We start from the raw sequence: 6000 nt of genomic DNA on the forward strand, positions 1-6000 counted from the left end.
CAGTTTATGATACTGTCCCACTGCGTCCCATCTATCTTCCCACGCTGGACCCTGAGCAAAGCTAAGAAAATGCTTAGCTATCAAACCCAAGAAATAGGAAAATAGGAAATCCTATTCATTAAAGCTAAATTAAGCCCTCTGGCTGGTGTAATTTTGTAAACTACTCTAAAATCCTATTTATAGAAATTGCTATCTGAGCAGTATTACTGACTAATGATCAGAGTGAAATAGGACGGTCAAAAGGCAAAGCAGGTTCCGTGACTCGTAGGAAGACCGCTTTCAATTAGTACCCAAAGGCATGGACTCAGAAAGACCCACTGGGAAATGACCAGATTAATCACCTGTATATTCAAAACCACTATCACCTTACTCCAGTGTCAACACAGGAAAAGCTGAAAAAGATGGGGGTAAGAACCAACAGCAGAGTAACACCAGCAAAGGCACAGAAACGCTCTTTAATGGGGAGGAAGAAAAAAACTTCCTCCAGAAAAGGATGGAGAAATCCTTGACCAACACACAGGTCACACTGAAGAACACACTACCTGAATTTATTCTCACTTTGAGCTCCCTTGAGGTTCAATACTCTCTAATCCCCATTTGGACCCCTTCAATGTTCAAACCAGCATTTCTTACTTCTCTGATACTCTGGAAGCCTCCAGCCTCCAAGCAGTCACACTCCTCAGTGGCTCCAATCTAAACAACACACCCAAAAAACCTGGATGTTGAAGCAAACTTCTCATCACTGACTTCCTGTATAGGCTAGGGTAAAAAAAAAAAACACAAAACACCTCACAAGGCAGGGCACCTGGGTGGCTCAGTCCTTTGAGCATCCAACTTTTGGTTTCTGCTCAGGTCATGATCTCAGGTCTTGAGATTCTCTCCCCCTTCCTCCTCCCTCTGCCCCACCCCCTCTTCTGTGCACACACAATCGCACTAGCTCTCTCTCTCAAATAAATAAATAAATCTTTGGAGGGGGGGACCCTCACAAGGCCTCTTATTCTTGCCCATCCACTAAATGGATCTATCACTACTTTCCATTCTACTAGGCTAGGTGCACATCTCTTATCAAGAAGGCTATGACCAAAATAAAAACACAAAAAGGCAAGCAAGGTAAAGGGGGTCCAACTTCACACTATCATAGGCCACCTCTAGTTTACTCTGCACAGGTCAAGTCTGCAAACCAATGACATTCTTTCAATGAAGCCACTCGAAAGCCACACCATCCTTACTATCATTCTGAGTCTCCCAAACTGCAGACATTTTATATATACATATATATGTACTCTGTGTGTGTGTGTGTGTGTGTGTGTGTGTATGTGTGTGTATATATATCCAGCCTGGAGCCCAACGTGGGGCTTGAACTCACAACCCTGAGGTCAAGACCTAAGCTGAGATTGAGAGTCAGACACTTAACCAAGTGAGCCACCCAGGCACCACCAATTTTTTTTAATTCATATTTTTTATTAAGTAGGGGCCCAACACAGGGCTGGAATTCATTTTTAAACAGCAGACATTTTAAAACACACTACTCCCCTACCCACCAAGTGGGTCAACAAATCATGGTTTCTCCTCCCTGAGTACACCCCTTCCTTGCCATTTCTTTCAACCACCCTTTCTACCTCCTTTATACCTGTACCTTCTACCTCCTTCAAATGCACCCCTGCAACAGACTCAAAACTGGGGCACAAGCACTATCCCACTCAGAACTTCCAGGGACAGCCCACTGGCTCAGCTCAGTCTTTCAGGTCAGCCTTTTGCCCCACTTTTCCCCAAGGGACACTTCCTTTGGCTCTACTCCTTGGTCCTCGGGCATGGCCTGGTCTTTCACTCCTCCACCTTTTTCAGCTCACCCAAGGACAGCCACTCATCTTGCCTGCCTGCCACACACTCGGCCTTCCCCATCTTGCAGTTCAGGCACACCCCTGCTTATTCCGAGTCTCTCAAGTCCTAACCGGTGTTTGGCTGATGCTGCCTTACATTCCACTGTCACCTCCTGTCCCTTCTATTCGATGGGAGATCCCTGACGATACCAGCACCAGTCAGGTCCCTAATGTCTGCTGAACTGCCTCATCTTGAACCTTCTTTCTCTCTCCTCACTCCCCCGCTGACCTATCTCCTTACTGGACCACAGCAGTAACCAATCTGCCTCCAGTCCAGTCTCCACACTCACAATGGGGGCTTTTTTTTTTTTTTTAATGTTTTTAAATAAACTCTATGCCCAGCATGGGGATCAAACACACAACCTCAAGAGCAAGAGTCCCATGTTCCACTGACTGAGCCAGGCTGGCACCACAGGGTCACTTCTTAAAACCACCACAGCTGCGCTCAAAGACCTTAAAACCATCACCATAGCTGTGTTCCAAGACCTTAAAACCACCACAGCTGTGCTCCAAGTTCCTGCATACCCCCAAACTCCACCATGGAGCATTCTGGTTCCAACCCAACCTTCTAAAACATATAGAAGAGGTGCCCAGTCTTCTCTCTCCCACCCCTTGCCTCTGCTCACTTATTTTCCTTCAACGGAGATGTGACTTTCCGGCCATCAACTCCTTCGCCAATCAAAGCACTAAACTTTCTCGAGGGTCCTGCTCAATTGAACTCCCACCCTAAAGCCTGTCCTCCCCAGCCTGGGACCTAGGCTCCTTGGCTTACTTCAGCATGGTGCCCAGAGCACCAGGAGAGGCCCCAAGAAGGCTCAGACAAACCATAGTTTCTGAGAATGGTCCCTCACAGCATGTTCCTGGAATTCTGCGTGGAGTCCCTGATCACTTCTCCCATATTGCCCTGGCATTGTGCCCACCACCCAACATCTGGGCTTGGTCTTCACCTGAGAAGCTCCCAACCAAGGCTATCATCATCGGCCTGAGGCAACAGAAACACAGGTGGACATAGCCAAATGTTCAATCTGGATTCAAATCCTGACTCTGCCATAGGACAGTTGTGTGACCTTGGGAACATTCCCTCATCTAGGACTCTGCTTCTTCAGTCAATATAAAGGATTCTCATAGCCATTAGCAATGGTGCACATAGAACAGAAACAGAAGGCCCTTGACTGTGGCTGATGTATTCTATCACATCACTGACCTAGAAAGCAGGAAAGGCTGGAACAACTGTGAGGTAAAGGATTGAACATACTCATCTGCGTCAAGAATGAACATACCTCTTTAAAAAAAAAAAAAAAAAGGAACGAACACTCCTCTACTCTGGGATCAATACAACAGCCCTGCCCAACAGGAAATGCAATGTCTCAAGTTCAAGAGATAAGATTTTTAACAATCAAATGCCAGCCTCTTCTTTCCTAAACAATCTCAGTCTAAATGGCTCCAGGGACCCCCTCTTACTCCACCATTCTCAGTGTTTAACCGTGTTTAACAGTGTTTAACCAGCAAACTTGCAGAAGATATAGTTAAATCCTTGGTCATGCTTACTCTTCTGACCCACACATTCCTGAATACAGGCTTCTCCCTGCAACCCCCACCCCAACCCCAGCTTGGCATTCCCTCTGCTCAACATTTTCAGCCTCTCAGAGGGCTCCTCCTCCCTCCTCTACTGGCTGACCTCACAGCAGAGGTCCTGAACCTCTCCCCTCCCTAACACTACCTAAGTGGCCACCAGCAAGATCTTTCTAAACACAGGTCTGGACCATGCCACTCCACTAATTTAAAAGCCTTCTCAGGCTTCTGCACCCTGAGGATAAACTCTGAACTCCCAAGCACAATGAGAAAGGCCTTAAGATTCCACTCGCCAAGCTGGAGGACGCACAGGTGCTATTTTAGGACCTCATGTACATGTGGTTCCCTGTGTCCAGACCTTGCTGTCCCCCAGCTAATTCCTGCTGGCCCTGCAAGCCTCAGGTTAGGAATTCCCTCTCCTCAGGCTCCCAGAGAGCCATGTGAGCACACTTAGTGGGCAGATACTATCAATCATAGGTTCCTGAATCCCCACTGTCCCTGAAACTGAGTTCCTTAAGGGCAGAACCATCCTCTTTTACCCGGGTCCCCTGAACCTACCACAAAATTAGGCAAGTAGTGAAGCCATATATTAAATGAATGAATGTATTTTGTCAAATCAACTTTTCCAAAACAGTAAAGACTTGCTCTCTCTCTCTTTCAACCAAGGCTCATATCAACAAGAGCTTTCATGTTCCAACCAGGTGTTTGCTGCCTATATGGTACTGCTTACTCTTCCTTTCATACAGTAGCCCACAGGCTTTGAACAGGCTCACACTCTGCATCCTACTCTTCCTCAAATCTGACTTCTCCAAGAAATGGCTCCTCGGCCTCCTTTAAACATGCAGGCCACGAGCTCTTCTTCCTCCGCTCCACAGCAAACACAGTTCCATTCAACTTCTCCACACTCCAACTAGAGATGTTTACGCCTCCAAGGTTGAATCTTTTTTAAAACAGGGACATTCCGAAATTATCATGTCTCTGAACACTAAGCATAGAACAACCTGATAAAGTTACAATAGCCCATCTACTCCAGACTCCAAAACACCTGGTAGCACATCCAACTCTTTATCTGGGCTTATGTCCTATAAACACCACCCTCCCTACGCGGAGTCTGGGTTCCATGCCAGGAATCGCTTCTCCTCGCTTATTTAGGGAAATAGCAGGCCGGCTCTTAAGTTAGAACTTTAAGCTGTAAACGTGCTGTCCCAGGCTCTAGCTTCCACCAAGGCAAAAACTTCATGATCATCATTAAAACTAATTCTGAAGTAAGTCAGTTTACAAATCTAAGAGCTTCACATGTCATAGAGATTAAAATACGCATTTTTAATTAGCACTTGAGTTTGTATGAAATTAACTTGGAATTCTTGGCAGGATTCTAAGCCGAGACAGCATTTTCTCTGGAGACACTTTACAAATACACCCGCTGGTGAATCTGGATTTCCAAACACCAAGTAAAAAGGTGAAAAGGCAGGAAGATTTCAAAGAAGCTCGAGTGTGTGTCTGTGTATTGGGGGGGGGGGGTTGACCCCAAGGCTCTGAGCAGCTCAGGTCCCAGCGGCTGCGGCGCCCTTCCCCGCCTCCTGCGGGGGGTCAGTGCCCCATCCTCGGGCTTCCGCCCAACTGGGCCGCGCGACGACCCTCTTTGCAAGCCAAGGGAGCGGCTGGAAGGCCGCACACGCCTGTGGCCAACGCGCAGGCCCCGCGTTCCCCGGAGCGCGGGCCGGGCTGAGGCCTGGCCCATCGCCGCGGCGCGGAGCCCGGGCCCGGCCGCGGAACGCCCTGAGCCTTCGCCTGAGGGGCCGAGAGGAGGGGGGCGGCTCTCCCCGGGCCGCGCCGCTGCCTCACCCGCAAGGACGTCCGCAACCGTGTCCCCACCCCGGGCCAAACCACGAGCAGCAGCAGGTGTTCCTCGAGAGGCTCGGCCGGCCACGGGGATGGGGGCCTGGGCTGCTAGGCTCGGCGGCAGGGGACGGGCGGCGCACTCACCGAGCGCCGGCGGGCGGGCCGCGGCAGGTGCTTGCTCCTCCCGGCCGCAAGACGCCGCGCCGCCGCCGCCGCCGCTCCCCGGGGACTCGGCGCCAAGCTGCCGTCGCCGCCGCTGCCGCCGCCGAGCCCGAGGAGCGCGAGCGCCGCACCGCAGCCTCCGCGCGAGCACGTACCGGGCGGTGAGAGGGCGCCGAGCGCGAGGGCGGGGCGCGCGGCCGGAGCCTAGCAACCGCCTGACACGCGAGTGCCGCAGCCAATCCCGCCGCCAGCTCCGCGCGGCACCGACCAGCAGTCCGCGCGACGCCCGCTTCTGCCTGCGTCCACCGCCCCGCAGCGCGCCGCACCCGCGCGCAGGCCCCGCCTCCATCCGCGCCGCTTTGCTCATTGGTCCGCCACGCCCCCACCAGAGAAGACACGCCCCTCCCTGGAGGCCCCGCCCCGCGGCCGGCAGGGTCCGTCCCCGGGACACGCCCCGGCCCGTCCCGGTTGCCCCCAGCCCTCTGGTCTGGTAGTGGGGGAGGGGCGCCCCGCCCAATCTCAGGCCTTCCGGCCTCTGAGACTC

The 6000-nt window shown here is 51.7% G+C and overlaps 1 protein-coding gene across 4 annotated transcripts in view; it reads right to left on the reverse strand.

Moving 5' to 3' along the window:
* Positions 1–5766, reverse strand: part of DAG1 (dystroglycan 1) — a 68074-nt gene extending 62308 nt beyond the window's left edge. For 2 of the 4 annotated variants that reach the window (XM_045778387.2, XM_045778384.2), the window contains exon 1: positions 5439–5600. The gene's annotated coding sequence lies outside the window, so the exon portion shown is untranslated. The other 2 variants (XM_045778386.2, XM_045778385.2) reach the window with 2 other exon arrangements.
* Between the last annotated feature and the right edge of the window lie 234 nt (positions 5767–6000).

The sequence above is a fragment of the Ursus americanus genome, chromosome 14, assembly GCF_024610735.1.
Source record: "Ursus americanus isolate L20-20 chromosome 14, mUrsAme1.1.p, whole genome shotgun sequence".
NCBI lineage: Eukaryota > Metazoa > Chordata > Mammalia > Carnivora > Ursidae > Ursus > Ursus americanus.